Source organism: Salmo salar, chromosome ssa09 (assembly GCF_905237065.1).
Source record: "Salmo salar chromosome ssa09, Ssal_v3.1, whole genome shotgun sequence".
Taxonomy (NCBI): Eukaryota; Metazoa; Chordata; class Actinopteri; order Salmoniformes; family Salmonidae; genus Salmo; species Salmo salar.
Window position 1 is genome coordinate 1,276,879 of NC_059450.1, and position 27,713 is coordinate 1,304,591.

At 40.9% G+C, this 27,713-nt stretch overlaps 1 pseudogene; it reads right to left on the reverse strand.

Annotated features, from left to right (window-relative positions):
- Positions 1 to 335: 335 nt before the first annotated feature.
- On the reverse strand, positions 336 to 26,411 carry LOC106610641 (isovaleryl-CoA dehydrogenase, mitochondrial-like; annotated as a pseudogene).
- Between the last annotated feature and the right edge of the window lie 1,302 nt (positions 26,412 to 27,713).

The following is a 27,713-nucleotide window of genomic DNA, read 5'->3' on the forward strand; positions in this document are numbered from 1 at the left end:
TTACACGAAACAGACCTAAAACAACTAAGGAAGAAATGTATAAATATTTAAAGTTGAACATTCCATTTTATGGGTTTGTCTTCAGATTTAGCTTTCATTGACTTCATCCTGTGAGATGTATAATCAAATCAAATTTATTTATAAAGCCCTTACATCAGCTGATATCTCAAAGTGCTGTAGAGAAACCCAGCCTAAAACCCCAAACAGATGGATGCCTTGCTCTGAAGAGGCACTCAGTTAATCACAGCGAGTCCCTTCCTCTCCTGTAAAACTATTTGGTCTGAGGGAATAAACGTTATTATAATAAAGAATTGAAGACAAAAAAATGCCATAAACTGATTGAACGTTATTAAAACTGGGGCCTCATGAGTGGCGCAGTGGTCTAAGGCATTGCATCGCAGTGCTAGCTGTGCCACTAGAGATCCTGGTTTGAGTCCAGGCTCTGTCGCAGCCGGCCGCGACTAGGAGACCCATGGGGCGGCGCACAATTGGCCCAGGGTCGTCCGGGTTAGGGAGGGTTTGGCCAGCAGTGATGTCCTTGTCCCATCGCACTCTAGCGACTCCTGTGGCGGGCCTGGCGCATGCATGCTAACACGGTTGTATGCTGTTTCCTCCGACACATTGGTGTCGGCTTCCGGGTTAAGCGGCATTGGGTCGTGTTTCAGAGGACACACGGCTCTCGACCTTCGCCTCTCCCGAGTCCGTACGGGAGTTGCATTGATGAGACATGACTAACTACCAATTGGATACTATGAAAAAGGGGTAAAATTAAAACATGTTCCAAGATGGATGATTTGTCTGGTGTGGACTTGGATCTCTTCCGACAGATTTTAGATATAATGAGTGGTCTATACGTTTTGCAGCAACCCAATGAAGCTCTAATTATCATACACTGAAACAATAGGACATTACTTTTTCTAAGTGTTTTTTAATGTAAGGCCTGTGTAAGGGTGTGTAGTGATCAAGTCCATCTGTGTATGTACTGTACTTCAGCCTTCGAAGTCTACTTGTACATGGCGTTGAATGCTCGACCAATGATGAGCCTGCGCACCACGCTGGTGCCTGCTCCAATCTCGTAAAGCTTGGCGTCTCTCAGAAAACGGCCCATGGGGTAATCATTAATGTAGCCATGTCAACCTGCGGGTAAAGGAATGTGAAATTACTTGACATAAATCAATTTACAAAACAAGCCCTCTACCCCAGAGAGATTATAGTTAGGGTGAACGCAAGAGTAAAACAGTTGAGCATGCCAGTGATTACATTAGCTACGAAAGATCAAACGTTTTCTGTAAAGTGCATGGTTTGCTTGGGTCTTACCCAGGCACTGAATTCCATCCAGAGCGACTTGAGTTGCGTTCTCAGCACAATAAAGGATGACCCCAGCACAGTCCTGCAATGACACCCCAAGTCAATAATATGCCATCCAAGATTATTTCTATCACAGTACATTTTTGCATTTCACATTACATTAAAAATAATAGCTATTGTCAAAACCTCTCACCATGGAACTGAAGTGTCCCTTGTCACAGGCTCTTGCCACGTTATATAAATACTGTCGACAGGCGCCCAGGCGTGTATACATGTTGGCCATCTTTGCTTGCATTGGTAGGAAGGAAAAAAACATTAATTCCAGAAAGGGCAAAAAGGTTATACCTCTTTATCATCATACCTCTGGAGTGCTAGAGCATCATTCACTCTCCCACATCAAATGAGTCACTTCAAAACGTTTAACCTGTTGGGGCTACAGGTTAGCAATGAACCCCGAGCCGGGATTGCTAACAAGGCTGGAAATTCAAAACATCAAAAATCTAATAATTTCAATTTCTCAAACAATCAACTATTTTACACAATTTAAATGATAAACATCTCCTTAATCTAACCACATTGTTCGATTTTCAAAGAGGCTTTACGGCAAAAGCATAAAGTTAGATTATGTTAGGACAGTACATAGCCACAAAAGTACAAACATCCATTTTCAATTCAAGGTCAGGCGTCACCAAAAGCAGAAACCAGCTTGAATTATGCACTAACTTTTGTCAATCTCCATCAGATGACACTCCTAGGACATTATGTTATACAATACATGCATTTTTTGTTCCATCAAGTTCATATTTATATCCAAAAACAGCATTTTACAGTAGCGTGAAATTCAGATTTTTTTCTTCTCTGAAATGCTTCCGGTGAACATAACAAAATTACTATTCGAAAACATTGGTAAATTATAATATTGTAATTCAAAGAATAATATATTATCATCTCGTAATTGCTACCGAATGGCCAGATCTCAAAATAACTTTACTGGGAAATCACATTTTGCAATAAACCGGGTGCTATGCTAAGAACAACAGGCTATGCTATACAGTTAGCATCATCTAAAATCGATAATAACATTGTAAATACCCCCTTACCTTTGATTATCTCCATCAGAAGGCAGGATCCCAGGTCCGGAAGGCATTCCAGGTCCGGAACAAATGTGGTTTCTTTTGACAAAGTTCATAATTTATGTCCAAATAACACCAAGTACTTAGCGTTCATTATGCTCCCACAAAACGTGGTTGGGGGCTGGTAAAATCACGCCGAAAAGCTAAAAAAACCTAGTAAATAATCTATTTATGTTCGTTCAAACATGTCAAATGTTGTTTAGCATTAATCTTTTGGTCCATTTTTAACGTTAAACATCAGTAATATTTTCACACAACCTATCCTATGTCTAGATAAAAAATGATGACAAACTCACATTTCTCAGATTTATGCGCAGGCGCAAAAAAATGAAGTGATGACATGTCAACTTCCTTGGATTCTAATTTGCTCTCTGTTTATCATAGACGCTTCAAACAACTTTATAAAGATCGTTGACATCTAGTGGAAGCCGTAGGTGTTGCGAAATGAATCCTTTCTCACTATGGTATCTATAAAACAATGACACTAAATAGTACAGTCACAAAATGCACATTTTTTTGGATCTATTTTTCACAGGTTTTTGCCTGCAATATGAGTTTTGTTATACTTACAGACACCATTCAAACTGTTTTAGAAAATTCAGAGTGTTTTCTATCCGAATGTGTTAATAATATGCATATCCTAGCTTCTGAGTTGGTGTAGGAGGCAGTTAAAAATGGGCACATATTTTTTTCAAAATGTCTCAATACTGCCCCTGAGCCCCAACAGGTTTTAAGGAAGTAGTATATGCAAGAGAACGAGGAGAAAAAAACATGTAGGTTGTTATAAGTTGAATTTAATTGACTTTTTTGTTTGACCGCCTGAGAATTGTTTGGTTTTGGTTGATGTCCCACCTGGAAGTGTCCAATCTTCTGTCCAAAAGCTTCTCTCATGTGCAGGTAGGGAACGGCGAAATCCATCACAGCATGCATAATGATGAGAGGGGAGCATTTTCTTAATTGAAAAACTGAGACGTAGCAAGAATATGCTCATGGCCATGTGTTATAAACCCCAAATAATTGTCATAAATGTTGCCGTGTTGAATTGACCAAAACGCAGCAGGAATGTGGATACTCATCTTTTTAATATTTTAGAGCAAAGTATACACAGAAAACAATAAACCCGAACGACTCCAGACAGGCTACTTACAAAATCATAGCAGTGTTAACACAACCACCCACAAACCCAAGTGACAAACATACTCCTAAATATATGACTCCCAATCAGGATAACGATAACCAGCTGTCCCTGATCGGGAGCCACACAGACCAACATAGAAACACAACACCCAGAACAAACAAACACAGACATCTTCTGCCACGTCCTGGCCAAAATACCGCACAACTACACCCTCTGTTGGTCAGGACGTGACAATAATATGTATATTTACCCAATAGGTCCTGATGCGAGCACAAGTCTCTCCAGGTCCAGTCCACTCATCATTACATAGACACCCTTGTTGAGTGGGCCCGAGATATTTTCCTCTGTAATCGAAAAAAAGACATTGAATTTCAAATACTCATACGTAAACGTGCACGTCAGGCACATACATATACTCAGGCAGGCACATACTGTTCATATTCACCCATCCACCGGCACACACCTGGAATCTTGCAGTCCTCAAAGATAAGTTCACAGGTGTTGGAGCCCCTCATGCCCAGTTTATCCAGCTTCTGTGCTTTGCTAAACCCTGGCGTACCCTGTGGGAGTAAAAGTGGGACACATTTTACTAATAGGCTCAGACCATGTAGACGTTGAGGATTTTGACAGAACCATGTCCATTATTATTCATAATAAAAAGGAAGTATAAAACGAGCACAGATCCATAACTGGTGAAGCTTTTGTAAGCAAAATATGGAAAGTGTTTGGTTTGAGTTCCTATGATAAATACTTGCCTTCTCCACAATGAAGCTGAGATACCCTTTTGGTGAGCCTCTGGGTCCGTCTTAGTGTACACAATGAGAACGTCAGCATCCGGCCCGTTGGTAATCCAGAACTTGCCGCCGTTAAGAATGTAGTGGTCACCTTCAGCAAAATACAACACAGAGAGGATATGGACAGCAGTATCAGCAAATCAAATCAAATTTTATTAGTCACATGCGCCGAATACAACATGTGTAGACCTTACAGTGAAATGCTTACTTACGAGCCCCTAACCGACAGTGCAGTTTCAAAAAATACGGATAAGAATAAGAGATAAAAGTAACAAGTAATTAAAGAGCAGCAGTGAAAAAAATATATATACAGGGGGGTGCCGGTACTGAGTCAATGTGCGGGGGCACCGGTTAGTTGAGGTAGTATGCACATGTAGGTAGAGTTAATTAAAGTGACTATGCATAGATGACAACAGAAAGTGGCAGTGGTGTGGAGAGGGGAGGGGGGCAATGCGAATAGTCTGGGTAGCCATTTGACTAGATGTTCAGGAGTCTTATGGCTTGGGGGTAGAAGCTGTTTAGAAGCCTCTTGGACCTAGACTTGGCGCTCCGGTACCGCTTGCCGTGTAGCAGCAGGGAGAACAGTCTATGACCAGGGTGGCTGGAGTAAATTGACAATTTGTAGGGCCTTCCTCTGACACCGCCTGATATAGAGGCCCTGGATGGCAGGAAGCTTGGCCCCATTAATGTACTGAGCCGTTCGCACTACCCTTTGTCGTGCCTTAAGGTCGGAGGCCGAGCAGTTGCCATACCAGGCTGTGACACAACTGGTCAGGTTGCTCTCGATGGTGCAGCTGTAGAACCTTTTGAGGATCTGAGGACCCATGCCAAATCTTTTCAGTCTCCTGAGGGGGAATAGGTTTTGTCGTGCCCTCTTCACAACTGTCATGGTGTGCTTGGACCATGTTAGTTTGTTGGTGATGTGGACACCAAGGAACTTAAAGCTCTCAACCTGCTCCACTGCAGCCCCGTCGATGAGAACGGGGGCGTGCTTGGTCCTCTTTTTCTTGTAGTTCACAATAATTTCCTTTGTCTTGATCACGTTGAAGGAGAGGTTGTTGTCCTGGCACCACATGGCCAGGTCTCTGACCTCCTCCCTATAGGCTGTCTCGTTGTTGTCGGTGATCAGGCCTACCACTGTTGTGTCATTGGCAAATGTAATGATGGTGTTGGAGTTGTGCCTGGCTGTGCAGTCATGAGTGAACAGGGAGTACAGGAGGGGGCTGAGCACGCACCCCTGAGGAGCCCCTGTGTTGAGGATCAGCGTGGCGGATGTGTTGTTACCTATCCTTACCACTTGGGGGCGGCCCATAAGGAAGTCCAGGATCCAGTTGCAGAGGGAGGTGTTTAGTCCCAGGGTCCTTAGCTTATTGATGAGCTTTGAGGGCAGTATGGTGTTGATCGCTGAGCTGTAGTCAATGAATAGCATTCTCACATAGGTGTTCCTTTTGTCCAGGTGTGAAAGGGCAGTGTGGAGTGCAATAGAGATTGCATCATCTGTGAATCTGTTGGGGCGGTATGCAAATTGGAGTGGGTCTAGTGTTTCTGGGATGATGGTGTTGATGTGAGCCATGACCAGCCTTTCAAAGCACTTTATGGCTACAGACTTGAGTGCTACGGGTCGGTAGTCATTTAGGCAGGTTATTTTAGTGTTCTTGGGCACAGGCACTATGGTGGTCTGCTTAAAACATGTTGGTATTACAGACTCGGACAGGGAGAGGTTGAAAATGTCAGTGAAGACACTTGCTAGTTCGCAGTACACGTCCTGGTAATCTGTCTAGCCCTGCGGCCTTGTGAATGTTGACCTGTCTAAAGGTCTTACTCACATCGGCTGCAGAGGGCGTGATCACAATCTTCCGGTACAGCTGGTGCTCTCATGCCTGTTTCAGTGTTATTTGCCTCGAAGCGAGCATAGAAGTAGTTTAGCTCATCCGGTAGGCTCCTGTCACTGGGCAGATCTCAGCTGTGCTTCCCTTTCTAGTCTGTAATGGTTTGCAAGCCCTGCCACATCCGACGAGCGTCAGAGCTGGTGTAGTACGACTCGATCTTCGTCCTGTATTGACGCTTTGCCTGTTTGATGGTTCGTTGGAGGGCATAGCGGATTATTATTTATTTTATTTATTTATTTTTGGTGTATTTTACTTTTTTCTCTCCCCACTTTTGTGATATCCAATTACGATATGGTCTCATCGCTGCAACTCCCCAACAGGTTCGGGAGAAGCGAAGGTCTTATAAGCTTCTGGGTTAGAGTCCCTCTCCTTGAAAGTGGAAGCTCTAGCCTTTAGCTCAGTGCGGATGCTGCCTTGTAATCCATGGCTTCTGGTTGGGGTATGTACGTACGGTCACTGTGGGGACGACGTCATCGATGCACGTATTGATGAAGCCAATGACAGATATAGTGTAGTCCTCAATGCCGTTGGAGGAATCCCTGTAATAGCATCTGCTTCATCTGACCACTTTTTTATTGATCTAGTCACTGGTGCTTCCTGCTTGAATTTTTCTTGTAAGAGGGGAGGATGGAGTTATGGTCAGATTTGACAAATGGAAGGCGAGGGAGGGCTTTGTATGCACCTCTGTGTGTTGAGTATAGTTGGTCCAGATTTCTTATCCCTCTGCTTGCACATTTAACATGCTGATAGAAATTTGGTAAAACTGATTTAAGTTTCTCTGCATTCAAGTCCCTGGCTTCTAGGAGCGCCGCTTCTGGGTGAGCGTTTTCTTGTTTTCTTATGGCGGAATACAGCTCATTCAGTGCTATCTTAGTGCCAGCCTCTGACTGTGGTAGTATGTAAACAGCTACAAAGAATATAAATGAAAACTCTCTCAGTAGGTAATGTGGTCTGCAGCTTATCATGAGAAACTCTACCTCAGGTGAGCAATAGCTCGAGACTTCCTTAGATATCGTGCACCAACTGTGGTTTTCAAAAATACATAGACCGCCGCCCCTTGTCTTACCAGACACCGCTGTTCTATCCTGCCGGTACATTGTATATCCAGCCAGCTGTTGATATTCTCAAGGTTCAGCCACGACTCCGTGAAGCATAAGATGTTACAGTTTTTAATTTCCCTTTGGTAGTTTAATCTTCCCAATAACTTGTCTATTTTGTTGTCAAAGATTGCATGTTTGCTAGCAGAATTGAGGGGAGTGGGGCTTTATTCGATCGCCTCCAACTCCTCAGAAGGCAGCCCGCCCTCCGGCCTCTCTTTCTCCAGCTCCTCTTCACACAGATCACTGGGGTCGGGACCTGTTCCCGAAGGAGCTGTATATCCTCCGCCTCTGGCTCGTCAGAGTCGTGAAAGAAGAAAAAGGATTCTGCTAGTCGGTGGTGAGTAATTGCAGTCCTGATGTCTAGAAGTTATTTTCGGTCATAAAAAAACGGTAGCGGCAACATTATGTACAAAAATAGTTACAAACAATGTAGATAAACAAACAAAAAAACACAATCGGTTGGGGGCACGCAAAACGTCTGCCTTCTGCTCCGGCGCCATTTATGCCATTTAAGAGGTAAGGAACTGGCAAGGTAGTTAGTGAGCTTGTGCAACTTGGGGAAGGGGCTTTGAGGAGAGTGCTTGAGAGGGCTCACCTTCTTTCTTGGCCTTCAGTTTCATAGACACCACATCAGATCTGGCATTGGGCTCACTCATTGCTAAAGCACCCACGTGCTCTCCTGATATGAGCTAGAAAAATAATATTAGAAAGATGCGATAACATTGGCTGTTGCACTTTGAGACTGCCTGTATATGTCAGGGACGGACAGGGTGCATGAATGCATGGGACAACAAATATGATCCACACCGTTGGCATGTACTTTTCCTTCTTCTCGTGTTGCCATGGCGCACCATCTGATTGACACAGAGGTTTGAGTGGGCCCCGTAGCTGAGGGAGACGGCTGCTGACACTCGCAACATTTCTTCCATCACAATCACATGATCTAGGTAACCCAATCCTGAACCGCCATAATCGACTGGGGGGGAGGGGGGTTTAAATATAGTTAGTGACTACTTATACATCAGATCACTATCACGGCCATTGATGAAACTAATGGAAGTCTACTGTACACCTGGAAAAACAGGATTTGAAATCATAAATTACATGTAAAGATATGGTAATACATCAATTGAAAAGAATATCCATCTCTTACGTGGGGCAGTAATACCCAAAGTCCCATGTCGCCCATGTCCTTCCAATAGTCCTGCATGAAAAACAACCCAAGATGTTACCAGGTGTAAACCGGTGGTCTTAAAGTTTGTTTTCAGTTGCAAAATACACACTAAAAGGTAGGCCTACATTAAGAAAATTCAAAGTTAAGTCTATATTGTAATACTGTGGTTATGCAATGTCCAGTCTTTTATGACTTAGGTCACTGTATTGTAATGTCTTGATATTCATTTTGGGATGGATCATCCTGTAAGCAGCGCAGCCCACAGTAAGACACGGTAACACAATTGCGTTGAGACTCAGATTTTTCACTTAACAATTCATGCCGAACAAAAAACATTGTATTTCAAAGTTGAACAAAACATTAAACTATATGCACAAGGACTACTTTTAACAATTTACACTGGAAGAACTGTACAGATAAAATCATTTCTGTAAAATCGCCCTCAGTTTATGACCACGTTTTCCAAAAAACTCTGGTCCGAATTAAGATTCCAAGATGTCTGCAGAAGCAATGGGTTGTCAGCTATGACGTGACACCTTGACCTTGAAAAAAAATCTCTTTTGGTTAGTAAACTACAGTAAGTGAAGTGGATATAACAACCGGTAACAGAATTGTGGAAAAGGAATTTCATCATGGGTCCCTGATCTGCACTACGCAGAAATTCATAATTATTGATATGAATGTCATTCTCTCCATGGCGATGTATTCTAAATAGGTACACAAAAGGTAGAAATATTCAATATCCTCCTTTGCATATTTGGGTATTATTCTACACACACAAGTTATTATTTGAATAAACTCCACCCCCAAACAAGACCAAATTAGCTTGGTCCGGACCAAATCTGAACCAATCATAGACGTCGTTGTTTGGACATTAAAGCACAGCAGAGTACTTGCTCGTTATACATCACTGTAGCATACTTCATATTGTTTTCATATTTTTTTATGCATGTGTTTTGTCCCGCAGCTGCTTGACTTTTCCCACATTGACGTTGTTGGATGTTGTGAACTCAGTCTTGCATAAGACACCAGGAAAGGCTCAGAAGAGGGTCGATGATGTAACAGTTCAACCCGGCATGGAGACCCTTGAAGCTACTCAGCCCGTACACTTCACCCTTAGCATTCCTCACACTCCCATAAAACTCCTGCAGGATAGCATTTAACCCTTCCTTTGTCGTTGTCTCAGACTCAAAAGAGAAAGCTATCCCCTGTTCTGTGAGCAAGTCAGAGAAACATTTCACTGCCCAGTTAGTTTGCTTCACTGTGTTGTTCCAGGGAGTCCAGGGTGTTTTCCTGCATCTGTGCATGTTGGCTGGTTATTTTGGGATTGTCACATGTCCTGTTCCCACCACTCTTTAAAGTCCATGTCTCCCCAAAGATTAAAATTGATTTTGAACTCCTCCATATTTCGGTTTTGTTTGTAGGCTAGTAGCCGCACTGCTGGTAAAAGAATGAATCGAATTCTGAGTATTTTGGTTAACATGGTGAATTATTAGTTTTACATTCATTCTTGCGTTAGCTAGCCTACTGGCACAGTATACTGTAGATCGTATTTGTAAAATTATTGTTTCACAGGTTGTAGAGGCAGACAGGTAGGTTTATACAACCCCCAACTGTAGCAAACCAAATGGTAGCGTGGAAAAATAGTGTAAACACTTTTTTCTTGAGGTAGTTGAAGTTGATGAATTTCCTGCCTGGGCTGCGGGACCGTGGAATTGTGAAGTTCAAAAATCATGGTATTTTGCAGGAGTTGTTGTCCTACAACTCCCGCATATCAACTAATCTGCATCCAAAAAGCTGTTTTATAAAGTACATTATAAACTGGGTGGTTCGAGCCCTGATTGCATAATTATAGTACAGTAGAGTTCAGTAGAGCAGTGTTTTCCAACCTTTTTTAACCATGGCACACCTTGATGGGATACGAAATTCTGCAGCACACCTAAAATGGTCGTATTAATGCATTTAGTGGTCATCTGATCCATACAAAAAAAAAATCCATACTGCAGAAAGTATTCACACCACCTTGACTTTTTCCACATTTTGTTGTGTTACAGCCAGAATTTAAAATGGATTAAATTGAGATTGTGTCACTAGCCTAGACACAATAACCCATAATGTCAAAGCAGAATTGTTGTATTAATGTTTACAAAGTCAATACAAATGAAAAGCTAAAATGTCTTGAGTCAATAAGTATTCAACCCCTTTGTTATGGCAAGCCTAAATAACTTCTGGAGTAAACATTTGCATAACAAGTCACACACAGTTGAAGTCGGAAGTTTACATACACTTAGGTTGCAGTCATTAAAACTTGTTTTTCAACCAGTCCACACATTTCTTGTTATCAAACTATAGTTTCGGCAAGTCGGTTAGGACATCTACTTAGTGCATGACACAAGTAGTTATTCCAACAATTGTTTACAGACAGATGATTTCACTTATAATTCACTGTATCACAATTCCAGTGGGTCAGAAGTTTACATACACTAAGTTGACTGTGCCTTTAAACAGCTTGGAAAATTCCAGAAAATTATGTCATGGCTTTAGAAGCTTCTGATAGGCTAATTGACATAATTTGAGTCAATTGGAGATGTACCTGTGGATGTATTTCAAGGCCTAGATTCAAACTCAGGCCCTCTTTGCTTGACATCATGGGAAAATCAAAAAGAAATCAGGCAAGACCTCAGAAAAAATTGTAGACCTCCACAAGTCTGGTTCATCCTTGGGAGCAATTTCCAAATGCCTGAAGGTACCATGTTCATCTGTACAAACAATTGTACGCAAGTATAAACACCATGGGCCCATGCAGCCGTCATACTGCTCAGGAAGGAGACACGTTCTGTCTCCTATAGATGAACGTACTTTGGTGCGAAAAGTGCAAATCAATCCCAGAACCTTGTGACCTTGTGAAGATGCTGGAGGAAACGGGTACAAAAGTATCTATATCCACAGTAAAACGAGTCCTATATCGACATAACCTGAAAGGCCGCTCAGCAAGGATGAAGCCACTGCTCAAAAACCACCATAAAAAAGCCAGACTACGGTTTGCAATTGCACATGGGGACAAAGACCGTACTTTTTGGAGAAATGTCCTCTGGTCTGATGAACCAAAAATAGAACTGTTTGGCCATAATGACCATCGTAATGTTTGGAGTTAAAAGGGGGAGGCTTGCAAGCCGAAGAACACCATCCCAACCGTGAAGCACGGGGGTGGCAGCATCATGTTGTGGGGGTGCTTTGCTGCAGGAGGGACTGGTGCACTTCACAAAATAGAGGGCATCTTGAGGTAGGAAATTTATGTGGATATATTGAAGCAACATCTCAAGACATCAGTCAGGAAGTTAAAGCTTGGTCGCAAATGAGTCTTCCAAATGGACAATGACCCCAAGCATACTTCCAAAGTTGTGGCAAAATGGCTTAAGGACAACAAAGTCAAGGTATTGGAGTGGCCATCACAAAGCCCTGACCTCAATCCTATAGAAAATGTGTGGGCAGAACTGAAAAAGTGTGTGCAAGCAAGGAGGCCTACAAACCTGACTCAGTTACACCAGCTCTGTCAGGAGGAATGGGTCAAAATTCACCCAACTTATTGTGGGAAGCTTGTGGAAGGCTACCCAAAACATTTGACCAAAGTTAAACAATTTAAAAGGCAATGCTACCAATTACTAATTGAGTGTATGTAAACTTCTGACCCACTGGGAATGTGATGAAAGAAATAAAAGCTGAAATAAATCATTCTCTCTACTATTATTCTGACATTTCACATCCTTAAAATAAAGTGGTGTTCCAAACTGACCTAAGACAGGGAATGTTTACCAGGATGAAATGTCAGGAATTGTGAAAAACGGAGTTTGAAATGTATTTGGCTAAGGTGTATGTAAACTTCCAACTTCAACTGTAAGTTGCATGGACTCACTCTGTGTGCAATAATAGTGTTGTTTAACATGAATTCTGCATGACTACCTCATCTCTGTACCCAACGCATACAGATAATTGTAAGGTCCCACAGTCGAGCAGTGAATTTCAAACACAGATTCAACCACAAGGACCAGAGAGGCGCATATACTGGTAGATGGCTAAAAATAAAAACAAACAGACATTGAATATCCCTTTGAGCATGGTGAAGTTGTTACACTTTGGATGGTGTATCAATTAGGGCTAACCCCATTTAGTCGATTGTTTGGTCGATAGGCTGTTGGTCGACAGAGATTTATTTTGCGGAGCATTAGCAAAAATATACATTTATAAAAATGTAAAAAATAGATGTCATTGTGTACAAGACACCTGTCTGAGTGGACTGATCCATTGTGGAGGTCGTAGGTATGGCACCGTCCATCAGTCGAAGACATGTTCTACTGACATTGTATATGATTACATTACATAAGAACAATGGGGCAACACTAATACAAATTATATTATTTTATTACAATTGCTCTTTCTCCCTCGTTGGATAGCGGTCGCTGTCGATTGGTACCTTTTCCTAGACCATGTTGCTATGTGCTTAATAGCAAAGTTAACCAGCATATTGGTGTTGAGAACAATGCCGTGGAGACAGCATCAGAATGAGAAGATGAGAAAACAGCCCTTGCCTTATTGTCTAAGAAAAGTGAGGAAAGGAAACTGGAACATAATTAGTTCTATAATCAATAGCCTAACTGTTAAATGTGCCTGGCATTATAAATCAACAATATACAGTGCATTCGGAAAGTATTCAGAACCTTGACTTTTTCCACATTTTGTTACAGCCTTCTAAAATGGATTAAATCATTTTATCCCCCGTCATCGATCTACACACAATTCCCCATAACGACAAAGCAAAAACAGGTTTAGACATTTTTGCAAATGTATTAAAAATAAAAAACATATCACATATCCATAAGTATTCAGACCCTTTACTCAGTACTTTGTTGAAGCACCTTTGGCAGCGATTACAGCCTTGAGTCTTCTTGGGTATGATGCTACAAGCTTGGCACACCTGTATTTGTCTGAGTTTCTCCCATTCTTCTCTGCAGATCCTCTCAAGCTGTCGGGTTGGATGGGGAGTGTTGCAGCACAGCTATTTTCAGGTCTCTCCAGAGATGTTCAATCGGGTTCAAGTCCGGGCTCTGGCTGGGCCATTCAAGGACATTAAGACTTGTCCCAAAGCCACTCCTGCGTGGTCTTCGCTGTGTGCTTAGGGTCGTTGTCTTGTTGGAATGTGAACATTCGCCCCAGTCTGAGGTCCTGAACGCTCTGGAGCAGGTTTTCATGATCTCTGTACTTTGCTCTGCTCATCTTTCCCTAGATCCTGACTAGTCTCCCAGTCCCTGCCGCTTAAAAACATTCCCATTATACTGCCACCACCATACTTCACTGTAGGGATGGTGCCAGGTTTCCTCCAGAATTGATGCTTGCCCTTCAGGCTAAATAGTTCAAGCTTGGTTTCATCAGATCAGAGAATCTTGTTTCTCATGGTCTGAAAGTAATTTTAGGGGCCTTTTGGCAAACTCCAAGCAGGCTGCCTTTTACTGAGGAGTGGCTTCAGTCTGGTCACTCTACCATAAAGGCCTCATTGGTTGTGTGCTGCAGAGATGGTTGTCCTTCTGGAAGAATCTCCCATCTCCACAGAGGAACTCTGGAGCTCTGTCAGAGTGACCATCGGGTTCTTGGTCACCTCCCTGACCAAGGCCCTTCTCCCCCGATTGCTTAGTTGGCCGGGCGGCCAGCTCTAGGAAGAGTCTTGGTGGTTCCAAACTTCTTCCATTTAAGATTGATGGAGGCGACAGTGTTCTTGGGAAACTTCAATGCTGCAGAAATGTTTTAGTATCCTTCCCCAGATCTGTGCTTTGACGCAATCCTGTCTTGGAGCTCCACAGACAATTTGTGTCTATATTATGGATCCCCATTAGCTGCTGCCAAAGCAGCAGCTACTCTTCCTGGGGTCCAACAAAATTAAGGCAGTTTATACAATTTGAAAAACATTCCAATACATTCACAACACACACTGTGCCCTCAGGCCCGTACTCCACCACTACCACATATCTACAGAACTAAATCCATGTGTATGTATAGTGCGTATGTTATCGTCTGTGTGTGTGTGTCTGTGTGTCTGTGCCAATGTTTGTGTTGCTTCACAGTCCCTGCTGTTCCATAAGATGTTTTTTTTTTAATCTGTTAGACAAGTAACTCTTTATCCACATTATAGCAGGGGGTGTAAAGCCATAACGCATACGTTTTTCCAGCAACAGTCTATGAACGATAATGTCAAAAGCTACTCTGAAGTCCAACAAGACAGCCCCCACAATAATTTTATCATACATTTCTCTCAGCCAATCATCAGTCATTTGTATAAGTGCTGTGCTTGTTGAGTGTCCTTTCCTATAAGCATGCTGAAATTCTGTTGTCAATTTGCTTACTGTGAAATAGCATTGTATCTGGTCAAACACCATTTTTTTCCAGAAGTTTACTAAGGGTTGGTAACAGGCTGATTGGTAGGCTATTTGAGCCAGTAAATGGGGTTTTACTATTCTTGGGTAGCGGAATGACTTTAGCTTCCCTCCAGGCCTGAGGGCACACGCTCTCTAGTAGGCTTAAATTGAAGATCTGGCAAATAGGAGTGGCAATATTGTCTGCTATTATCCTCAGTAATTTTCTATCCAGATTGTCAGACCCCGGTGGCTTGTCATTGTTGATAGACAACAATCTTTTCACCTCTTCCACACTGACTTTACGGAATTCAAAAGTACAATTCTTGTCTTTCATAATTTGGCCCGATATACTTGGATGTGGTGTCACTGTTTGTTGCTGGCATGTCATCCCTAACTTTGCTTATCTTGCCAATGAAACAGTCATTAAAGTAGTTTGCAATATCAGTGGGCTTTGTGATGAATGAGCCATCTGATTCAATGAATGAAGGAGCTAAATTGGCTTTTTTCCCCAAAATGTCATTTAAGGTACCCCAAAGCTTTTTACTATCATTCTTTATATAATTTCTTTGTTTCATAGTGTAGTTTATTTTTATTTAGTTTAGTCACATGATTTCTTAATTTGCAGTACATTTGCCAATCAGTTGGGCTGCCAGACTTAATTGCCATACCTTTTACCTCATCCCTCTCAATCATACAATGTTTAAATTCCTCATCAATCCAAGGGGATTTAACAGTTAACAGTCATTTTATTAATGGGTGCGTGCTTATTAGTAACTGGAATAAGTAGTTTCATAAATGCGTCAAGTGCAGCATCTGGTTGCTCCTCGTTACACACCACAGAGCATTCTTCACATCATCAACATATGAATCACTACAAAACTTCTTGTACGACCTCTTATACACTATATTAGGCCCAGCCTTTGGAACTTTGGTTTTCCTAGATATGGCAATTATATTGTGATCACTACATCCTATGGATTTGGATACTGCTTTAAAGCAAATATCTGCAGTGTTAGTAAATATGTGATCAATACATGTTGATGATTTAATTCCTGTTTCTAACTACCCTGGTAGGTTGACTGACAACCTGACAACCTTCAACAGAATTTAACATTAGATCGTCTCTAAGCTTTACAGGAATGTGGTTCTGAATATAGAAGCCACCGGAGAGGGAGACAGAGCTGAGGATGAAGACGCATGTACCTCCAGATCCAATCTTGATTGGGAGGCCACCAAGGACTAAGGCGCCGGAACACCCTGGATCCAGGGCGGCAAAGCTGTTTCTGGTCTGTGTCAGATCCGGGACCAACATCTCCATGGAAATCCCCGTTTCCAGAGGACGCCTTCTTCGACTTCCACGGCGAGTGACGTACCTCCATGGCTGGTTGGTTGGGTCGAGATCAGCTCCGTTCTCCAGGGAAGGGGGAGAACCCTTCGGGGATGGAACCCTGCCGAGCACCGGCCAGTCGGCTGTGGAGAGCCGACACGGCGGCGAAACTTCCACCAGACCAGAGCGGTGTCCGGCTACTGGGGTGGAAGAAAAATACAAGTAGGTTGGCGTGGATTCCCCACTAGCTTATGTAGGTTTACTACTTGCTTGGTAAGAATAGCTACTTCGCTCCTGTAGTCCTCCGCAAGCAAGCAGTTGCTACATTGAAAGTCAGGTTCAGGCGTTCGACAGGTTTCAACAACAACAAACATACATACATACATACATACATACATACATACATACATACATACATACATACATACATACATACATACATACATACATACATACATACATACATACATACATACATACATCCTTCGACCTCATGGCTTGCTTTTTGCTCTGACGTACTGTCAACCGTGGGACATTATATAGACATATGTGTGCCTTTCCAAATCATGTCAATTGAATTTACCACAGGTGGACTCCAATCAAGTTCTAGAAACATTTCAAGCATGATCAGAAACAGGACGCACCTGAGCTCAATTTTGTCATTTAGGGGGTATTGTGTGCAGATCGATGAGGAAAATAAATAATTTTATCAATTTTAAAATAAGGCTGTAACGTAACAAAATGTGGAAAAAGTCAAGGGGTCTGAATACTTTACGAATGCACTGCATCTACAGAAATAAGACAGATCCTGCTTGTTGCCTGTTTGAGTGTTTGTTTAATAGCCTACTGATTCCGTGAGCGCCAAGCCTCAAGCAACAACATGTCAAATAAACAAATGTACAAATTCAGCTGTTTTTCATCTTTGCTTTGCTGTAATAAAGGCTTAAAACTTTTTTTTCTTCCATAAGAACAGCCTCTGGTATTATTTAGTGTTTACACTGTTCCAAATTATCAGAAAAATGTCATTTAAAATAAAAATAATGCTAATTTTTCTTGATCTCCTTACTGTTATTATTATTATAAGTCATGTCATTATCATTAGTAGGCTTAGTATAGCAGCCATGTATAACCACCATTGAGCTGTCGGCCTAAGAGGACATCCTGTTTAGTCTTAATACCGTAACTTACTTAGGCCTATATTTCAATACTTCTATAGGGTACTGTATCATTCATTCATTCATTCATTCATTCATTCATTCATTCATTCATGTCATCAATACAGCATACGAGTCAATCATGATTTGAAATGGAATCAAGCATTTAAAAAAATCTAAAATAAATAAAGCGAGCCTTGAATAATTAGCTTAAACAAATAAACCATTCCATTTCAGAAATTGCATTCACAAATGAATGCAACCGTTTTTAGTCTTTGCTGTAATAAAGGCTTAACAAAAAAAACGTGACAACAGTCTCCCTGGTATGCTTATATTTTATTTAGTGTTGTTTACATTGTTCCAAACGCTCACAAAAATTATATTGTAATCTTTACAGCACCTGTTCGACACACAATATGCACACAGTGCTCACTTCTAACCTTCTTTTTCTTGATCTAGTCACATTTCTTCCATACATCTGACTTTCCCTTTATCTCCTGAGCAACCTATAAATATTCCCCCGTTTCAAGGTTATTTGTCACGTCCTCTGTATCCATTTTGTTGTCATGTGTTACGGTGTTCAGAGTTTGTTATAACCATTTTATAGATGTGATTATGATATGCTATAGGCACGGCCTGCCCGCTTAATAGGTTGACGAGGGCGCATTTTCTGAGCTAAACTGACCAAAATGCACCTCCAACAACAACAACAAATAAAATTCACATAATTCTGCTCAAAAACAAATGACAATCTCAACCAGTCGCATACGGGCTTTTTAGGTGAGCGCCCTTTTATAAGCAGTGCCCACTATTTTGCTTATCTATTCCCAGCACGCCTCCCCAGGGTGCTGTCAGAGAGACGCATCTCTGCAGCGCTCTGGGAACGTTCAGTAAAAAAATGTATCTAACATAAATCATGTAGCAGATATAGGATATGGTAGAAAGAGTATGTGGCCTTTCTGTAGCCTACAGGCTGGAGATAAAATGTATGCCAATGCAATGACACTTTTTACATCATGTAGGTTTCTCCCATCAAATAGCATAACCTAAATGGCACTCAATCAAATAAAAAATGACCTGTCATGTCAACAAAGCACAATATGGAATGGACAATCACAACTGTTGTCCAGGAGTTTCACCCCATTGTCATGATCAGTGGTTTCCATACATTTTTGACAAGCTGATCATAGCAGAAAAAGAAAATACTGCTGCATTTCCCGCTGTGTAAATACATTGACAATAGGCTTGCGATAACTCCTGATAAAGTTGGGTAGCTGATATTCAGAGCTTAAATAGCCAAATTGATTAGTCACAGGACTAATAAAGCCAATGCAATGGCCTGTTTTACAAATGGTGGGCCTATCACATGGATGGGCATTCATAAATTTCTATGGTAGGCTACACCCTAGTAAGCACAAGCCGACGCCTGTTGGGCGTCTTTTTTTGGTCCTGTCTGGAAGTCGTTTTTTGTGTTTTACAAACGATAGGCTTACCACATAGATAGGCATTCATAAAATGACATTTCAGGCAACACTGTAGGCTACACCTCAGTAAACACGGACCGACGCCTTTTGGATGTCTTTTTTTGGTGCAGTTCCAGACCGGCCTTGATTTTGGCCCGGTCCGTCTATGTTTGGTTCTGAGCCTGGCTCAATCAAATCAATTGCTGGTTGGACTCCCTCTAGTCATTTGTGTGTTTTCATTTTTTTAAATAAGATTGTGTGCTTAAAGTATCAGACAAGGTCAGTGAATATAGTTGATTTGATTATAACACATAGGATGGGTCAATATTTGGAAAAATACATGTTTAAAAATTTAGACCAATCGATAGGTCAAAAGAACAGAAGACTCTTGGTCGACCAAGATTTTATTTAAGACTGGGACAGCCCTAGTATCAATACACCCACTTACTACAAAAACACAGGCGTCCTTCCTAACTCAGTTGCCACAGAGGAAGGAAATTGCTTAGGGATTTCACCATGAGGCCTATGGTGACTTTAAAACAGTTAGAGTTTAATGGCTTTGATAACAGAAAACTGAGGATGGATCAACAACACTGTAGTTAATCCACAATACTAACCTAAATGTCAGAGTGAAAAGAAGGAAGCCTGTACAGAAGGCACTAAAGTAAAACTGCAAAAAATGTGGCAAAGAACTTCATGTCCTGAATACAAATTGTTATGTTTGTGGAAAATCCAAGACATCACTGAGTACCACTCTTCATATTTTCAAGTATGGTGGTGGTTGCATCATGTTATGGGTATGCTTGTCATCGGCAAGCACTAGGGAGTTTGTAGGATGAAAAGAAACGGACTACAGCTAAGCACAGGCAAAATCCTAGAGGAAAACCTGGTTCAGTCTGCTTTCCAACAGACGCTGGGAGACAAATTTATATTTCAGCAGGACAATAACCTAAAACACAAGGCCAAATATACACTGGAGTTGATTAACAAGAGAACATTGAATGTCCCTGAGTGGCCTGGTTACACTGTTGACTTAAATTGGCTTGAAAATATATGGCAAAAAATATATAGCTGTCTAGCAATGATCAACAACCAACTTGACAGAGCTTGAAGAATTTTGTAAAATAATAATGTGCAAATATTTTACAATCCAGGTGTGCAAAGCTCTTAGAGACTTTCCCAGAAAGACTCACAGCTGTAATCACTGCCAATGGTGATAATAACATGTATTGTCTAAGGGGCTGAATACTTATATTTCTGTATTTCTATATTTCATTTTCAATACATTTGCAAAGATTTCTAAAAACATGTTATAATTTTTTCATTATGAGATATTGTGTGTAGATGGGTGAGGAAAAAAAAAATGTAATCCATTTTTAATTCAGGCTGTAACAAAATGTGGAAGAAGTCAAGGGGTATGAATACTTTCTAAAGGCACTGCATTAAGAAATAAATGACTCTGGCTAATCCTAATCAGATTTACCTGTGCTAATGGTATTCACAGACAAAGTCAAACTATATAAATATAACAACAGCCGGAGCGCACTGGACTGAAACAACAATACAGATGTAACGGCACTAGTGCTACCAAGTCATAATTCAATTGTGCATTTCACAGGTCATTTTGAAACTTTTGCGGCACACCTGAGAGTTCCTGCCACGGCACACTGCAGTGGAGTACAGTACTGAACTATAATATGCTCTACTGTGTACTCTATTGAACTCTACTGTACTTGTGAAACATAGACGTCTATGATTAGTTCAAATTTGGTTCGTTCTGGCCTGGACCAAATCTGAACCAACCATTGACATCTGTTTGGGCCAAATCAAGGCCAGTCCAATTTTTTTTAATTGTGAATGTTGAAATCAAGGCCAGAGGGGACTGACCAAATTTCAAATACTTTTTAACGTCCATGGACGTCCGGTGTCGGTCGGTGCTCAGTGATTAAGGATGCTGGTTACAGTAAATGGAAAGAGAGGGGGCTCATGGGTAGGTGTCAGTAAGAGCCGGGAGAGGTGACATTAACTGGAGAGAAAGAGAGAGAGGGTTAACCGTTTTAACACTTGCTTTGACCACCAGACGACAGAAAGAGAAAGAAAACAGTCATGAGCTGAACATAACAGTATGCCGGTGGAAGAGAGGTCTATAGCAGGTGAACCAACTATGGTTTGTGACTACTATGATTTCCCGATTTTAGCCATTACAGATTTATTTGAAATTCTTTTTAACTTTAATCACTTAATAATTCATAAACCAAATAGATAGTAAAAAATAGTAACTAGCCTAATCGGTAGGTCTACCTTTACTTGTTATGTCTGTGAACTTTAATTATCCTTCATACTCATGAGGGAGAGAAATGTGAAAATATCCTTAAAATATGTGGGTTTTTGGTTAACAGAATTTCAAGGCACAGGGCAATGTTTCTTAAACTTACACAAGGCATATCATTTCTCAAACTAAATAAAAGTGTTGATATTAGTCGTCAGAGGTCTTTACTTCAACATTATTTTGTTTAGATGCATTTCTAATACCTTAAGGCTTTTTTCTGTTGGATGTTTTCTAAGACCCCTTTTCCTTCTGTTTGATCAGAAATCAAAGCCTTTTATTTTGTAAATATTAGGAATAAACAATGGTTGAAAAATGTATATATGCCTTAATAAAAAAAGATAGACTTTAAGCTATTATTTGACATCAGATTTGACATACTCCTATGAACTACACATGTTGGTGCTCATGGGTCCTTTTACATGGAAATGCCCACATGCAAGCGTATTAAAATGTGTCTGTTCAAGAAGAATACATCACGCACACACACACACACACACACACACACTTATGGTAGGGCTGTCCTAACATAATAGTATAGTATATTTCAGCATCTCACCCTCATCCCAACAAATTCATTGCTCTTGTCAATCTCATCAGCAATGGGTGCCAGCTTCTCTGCTAGGAACCTCCGGACTGTCTGTCTGTCGGAGCTGGACAACAGAGGAAATGACAACAATACCATCAATGTAGTTCACATAAATGAATCATCATGAATTTCAAACCCAATATATTCAGATGTATACTCTTAAGATAGCTGCTTTTAGCAATGCAGAATAATAAAATACAACATCGCAAATAATTTTTTAATGTATCAATACAAGCCTGTCAACAGGACTACCTAATAAAAACTACTGGATAGTATCAACCACAGGATGTGAACAGAGCCGAGCTGGAGCGAGGAGCGGAGCTGGGGCGAGGAGCGGAGCTGGAGCGAGGAGTGGAGCTGGAGCGAAGGGTGCCCAATTTGACTAGAGCATGGAGCGAGATTCCCAAAGGCTGGAGCATTGGCCTTCTCACCCGCTTTCATGGAGTTCGCTAAATATTTTCATAAAAAACTGATAAAGCACACAGGTGCTAAATCAAGGTGAATCAAGGTAAATCAAAGATGAGGACCAAGAGCAAGAGAGGGAGTGCTGTGATGTAGTGTCCACTGTTATGTGTAAGGCTTGGATGCCACCTGGTGGTATGGTGCTAAACTGTTAGAACAATGGCATCCAGTCCATAACCTATGCGTGAGATATGGCAGTTGTTACACTGGTTACATGAAACATCCACAACTAAAGTCATTATTGTAGAATCGGAAAAGGCAACTTATCCCAAATTTAGGATGGTGTACTTACTACGTGCACATGCTAAAAGAAAGGAACGAAGTGGTTAGATAACTAAGTGTGTCATTGTTTCATTCATTTTCATTCTATTATCTATACAATAGGTCATAATTGATTTTGGCCCAATAGGCCTGGCATAGTCCCACTTTCAAGCAGCTTTCCGTTTTGATTGGGTTATTTTGCTTAGAAACCTTGCCTAAAAATAACTCTGCATCTCTGCCCAGCCTGGCAAGAGTGGCCAAAAGTGTGTTTAGCATCCCCAGTGGCTCTGCAAGTGTGGAGAGGAGATTATCAGCTGCTGGCCGGCTCTCCAGGCACCATTGCATGAGCCTGAAGCCACAAACTGGCCAAACTCGTGTTTCTAAAAATGAATTCAAAGGCACTAATAAGTAATTTTCCATTTAATTTGTATTTCATTCTAAGTAAGTCACAGCCTGTAGGCGCAATTTATGTCCCTACCAGCCTACTGTGTCGCACTCGCAAATGCTTCACAATATATTTCCTTGTAGGCTATTGCCTTGAAATAATATAGCCTAAATAATTCATTTTCGTTCCTTCTTAGGCTCCCTGTCTGGCTCCTGGCCAATAGAGTGTTTAGATGCAGTTTATTATGACATGTAGCCTATTTGAAATTATGTTGGCTTCTTACATTCACCTTTTCATGTTTATTCAAATCCATATGGTTTGGTTTCAATACATAAAAAACAATTGGAAGGTCCAGGTAGTCACAAAAATAGATGGGTGTTGGTTAAATTGTGATTTTAATGAATTGAGCAAATTTGGAGCTGGAGTTATTTTTCTGTGAGGACGGAGCAGTAGGAAAGGACATGCAGGAGTGCAGGAGCAGTGAGCAGGATTTCCAACTGCTCTGTTATCAGGGTTGCCATATTTGCAGTTTTCCCGCAATTGGGCTACTTTCAAAATAATGTCATGGGTGAAAATGTATTGGTCGCGGGAGGCAGGTTTTTTGGGCTGCTTCTGAATTGCACTGCGGCCGCATTGGCATTTCTCTTCAAATATATACAGTACCAGTCATAAGTTTGGACACTCCTACTCATTCCAGGGTTTGTCTTTATTTTTTACTATTTTCTACATTGTAGAATAATAGTGAAGACATCAAAACTATGAAATAACACATATATGTAGTAACCAAAAAAAGTGTTAAACATTTCCAAATATATTTTATATTTGAGAGTCTTCAAAGTAGCCACCCTTTGCCTTGATGAAAGCTTTGCACAGTCTGTTAAGAACAAATTCTTATTTACAATGACGGCCAACACCGTCCAAACCCGGACGACACTGGGCCAATTGTGCACCGCCCTATGGGACTCCTGATCACAGCCAGTTGTGATACAGCCTGGATTCGAAACAGGGTGTCTGTTGTGACACCTCTAGCACTGAGATGCAGTGCCTTAGTCTGCTGCGCCACTCGGGAGATTTCAATGCAGTTTAAAGTAAACTGCATTCAAATGCCGACTTTTCTTATGGATAACCGTAGCAAGCGAAGGGTTTCACTCATGCTCAGTTCTAGGGTCTGGAATGCTCTGCGAGTTGTAATTTGAAATGGAAAGGATGGATTCCCTCACGCGTGCTTCTGTTATGGGGAAAAAGTCCACAATGAAAATTGTGTGGAAAATGATATGCTACATTTGCATCTGTTGGCCATCAAGTAGGCTATTAATTTCTATGCCATTGTAGGCTACTGTAGCTTACCATTTAATACAGTACAATAAATATGTTGAAATGACGATGTCACTGGAGTCATTGCAAATCAATTTGTGCCACTTGTGTAGCTTACCTTAGAGCTGGTAAACTGATTTAATAATTAGTCTGTAACTCAGTTTTTTGTTGTAGCCTTGTGTTATTATGCAATTGTTAATGGCCATGTTAAGTTAATTCAATTGGAAGTTATCAATGGTGATCATGGTCACAGCTCTATCGTGAATGTATCATTCTCCACATGTCAGTTTAATGTCAGTTTAATAGTGGACTTTTCCCTGAAATTAGATTGTTGGCCTTTCAGGGGCTATAGGCTACCAGCATAGCTCAGCAAACCATGGCAAAGTTGAATTGCAATTATAAAGAAAGATTTTAGTCAGTAGCCTATGCCTACTGAAATAACAAGTAAATCTCACAAATAGGCCATTTATAAGGAGTTTGTAGTCTTAACATCTGGCATATAATGAAGGCACAATGACCAGAAAATAGCCTAACATTCGTTTTTTGAAGTTCGTCCAAGTGTTTCTTGCACAGAGATTAAGGTCCTCTGTCCAACTTTCATCACTAAAAAGCCATGGTATATCAGACTGTGTACCATAAGAATGACAACAACAAAAATCACTTTTTACTCTTCTAAAAAGTAGCTCCTCTGGAGTTTGTGTTACATGGCCAATCTACCACAGCTAAGAACTATGTTCAATGAACAGCCCTTAGCAATGGTATATTGGCCATATACCACACCTCCTAGGGCCTTTTTATTTTATGTTTACCTTTATTTAACTAGGCAAGTCAGTTAAGAACAAATTCTTATTTTCAATGACTCCTAGGAACAGTGGGTTAACTGCCTTGTTAAGGGGCAGAACGACAGATTTTTACCATGTCAGCTCGGGGATTCGATCTTGCAAACTTTCGGTTACTGACCTAACGCTCCAACCACTAGGCTTCCTGCCTTATTGTTTAATCATAGCAGTCAAAACAAGTTAAATCGACATCCATTGATGGAAAATGATCTAGAGAGTTTAATAAGGGTGATTTATAATTTTTCTTGCGACTTATTCTTAAACTTGCAAGAATTATTATTTCGATGGAAAACCGAATTTTGCTTCTTAGCCTACATCGTTAAAAATGATGTAGATATGCCTAATTAATTTGTTCGATAACGTTATGGAAAACAGGTTTCATGGATAAATGTGGCAAAAAAAAATTGGGCTAGTTTTCAGGCGTCATTTGGCTAGACAGTTTAGCTGTACCTGGCAACACTGTCTTGTATCGACCTAGCTATATACATTTTGATTCAGCGGGGAAATGCAGGAAGACACATTTCGGTTGAATGCATTCAGTTGTGCAAATGACTAGGTATCCACCCCTTTTCCTTTTTCTTATTGTTATGCAATATATTCTGAAAACAGTGGTTTCTTCCCTCTGAGGGAACAGCGCCACGAATTTTCACCCAATCAAAAACGTACCAAGAAACACACCCCTTGTCAACACCAATCGCTAATGTTGACGTTAGTTATCGCTATCCATGTAACCTTTGTATAGGAACATACCGGCACGCAGCTACAGAGGTCTGAAAGCATTGCCCCGTGCACACGTTTGCTCTGAACCAACTAGTGAGTTAACCAACTGCTGTTAGCCTATGCTGGTTGGTGAGTTAAGTAGCGTCTCGAGGTCTGGACAACACATATCGCTAGCAAGCTGCTAGCTAGCCACAAACGTTATATCATAAGTTAAACTAGTAATGTTCTCTAGCTAAATACAGTAGGCTACCAGTCAGTCATGTTGGCCTCTAACACCATTTATCTTTGACAACCTTGCTTTATTCCTTTATAAAAATCTTTGCGCTATTATAATATCAGCTGTATTTTACATTGTCAGCTAATTCAGTGAACTTTCACCTAGTTAACCTGTATCTGCTCCTCAGTAAACCCGTTGACGGCATCATCCACTGGAAGACCAGCAGCGCATCCTCGTCTTGACACCGTAGTGATTCTTGAGCCCAGGTGCAATGCGCTTCTGACTGCAAACATTGTTAAACTATGGTACTAGGTATGCTCCTAAACAATCAAGATCAGACCAAAAAGGTTGGATAACTACACAATTGCGGCGTGTCTGATGAGACTTTAATTCATCTACGAACCATGGTTGGAAGGAAATTCCATCAGCAACAAAATAAAGTACTTCCGGAAATGTTCTAAATAAAAGTCCCCCACATAATAGTAGAAAAGTGTCAATAACCTGTATTCATGATATATAAAAGATCATTGTCTAAACATTAACAATGATTCATATTGGTTCATATATAAGAGACATGCATTAACTGTGGGTTTGAAAACATATTCAAGGTCAAATAAATGCCTCTAATGAGAATAACTGTTAGAATACATGTTGGTTTAGAGTAAAAACTATTCTAAGTGCCACAGTAAAAGTATTGTAGGGAATACTCATTAGAGTCTGTAAAATGTATTGATGGTGTAATTTCATGGGGCGCTGAATAATACAGAGTGTTGCTGGCCTTTTACTCCATCCATTCCATTGGCAGCCGCAATGCGAATCACTGTATATGGAATATATATTGGCTTATAGCGCAAACACTATTCTGGGTGCCGCAGTAAAGGTATTCTGGGGAATATTCAGTAGGGTCTGTAAAATGTGTATGGTGTAATTTCATGAGGCTCTGAATGTTGCTGCCCTTTACTGTGGTCAAACAGCTTAAATGGGGTGCCTGGACACTATACGGTACAAATATAGCACGGTAGAGGAAAAATTATTATTTGTGCCGATGTAAAAGTGGGGAGTACTTTGTAGGGTCTGTAGAATCTATATATGGTGTTATGTCATGGGTGACTGAGTTCTACAAGCCCAGCAACACGTTCTACTCCACCCATTCCATTGGTCCCAATGCAATACACAGTTAGCCTATAAATTACGAATTGGCTTATAGAGAAATAAATTATTCTGTGCAGAAGTAAAAGTGTGATTGGGAGTACTGAATAGGGTTTGTAGAATCTATATATGGTGTTATTCCATGGCGTACGCTGGTCTATATACCTAGCAACACATTCTACTCCACCCATTCCATTGGTCTCAAGGCAATACAATACATTCATCAAATCAAAATGTTTTTGTCACATGCGTCGAATACAACAGGTGTACACCTTACAGTGAAATGTTTACTTACAAGCCCTTAACCAACAATGCAGTTAAGAAAAATACGTGTTAAGTAAAACATAGATAAGTAAAAAATAAGAAATAAAAGTAACAAATAATTAAAGAGCAGCAGTAAAATAACAATAGCGAGACTATATACAGGGGGTACCAGTACAGAACAGGGGGTACCGGTACAGAGTCAATGTGTGGGGGCACCGGTTAGTCAGGGTAATTGAGGTAAGATGTACATGTAGGTAGAGTTAAGGTGACTATGCATAGATAATAAACAGAATAGCAGCAGCG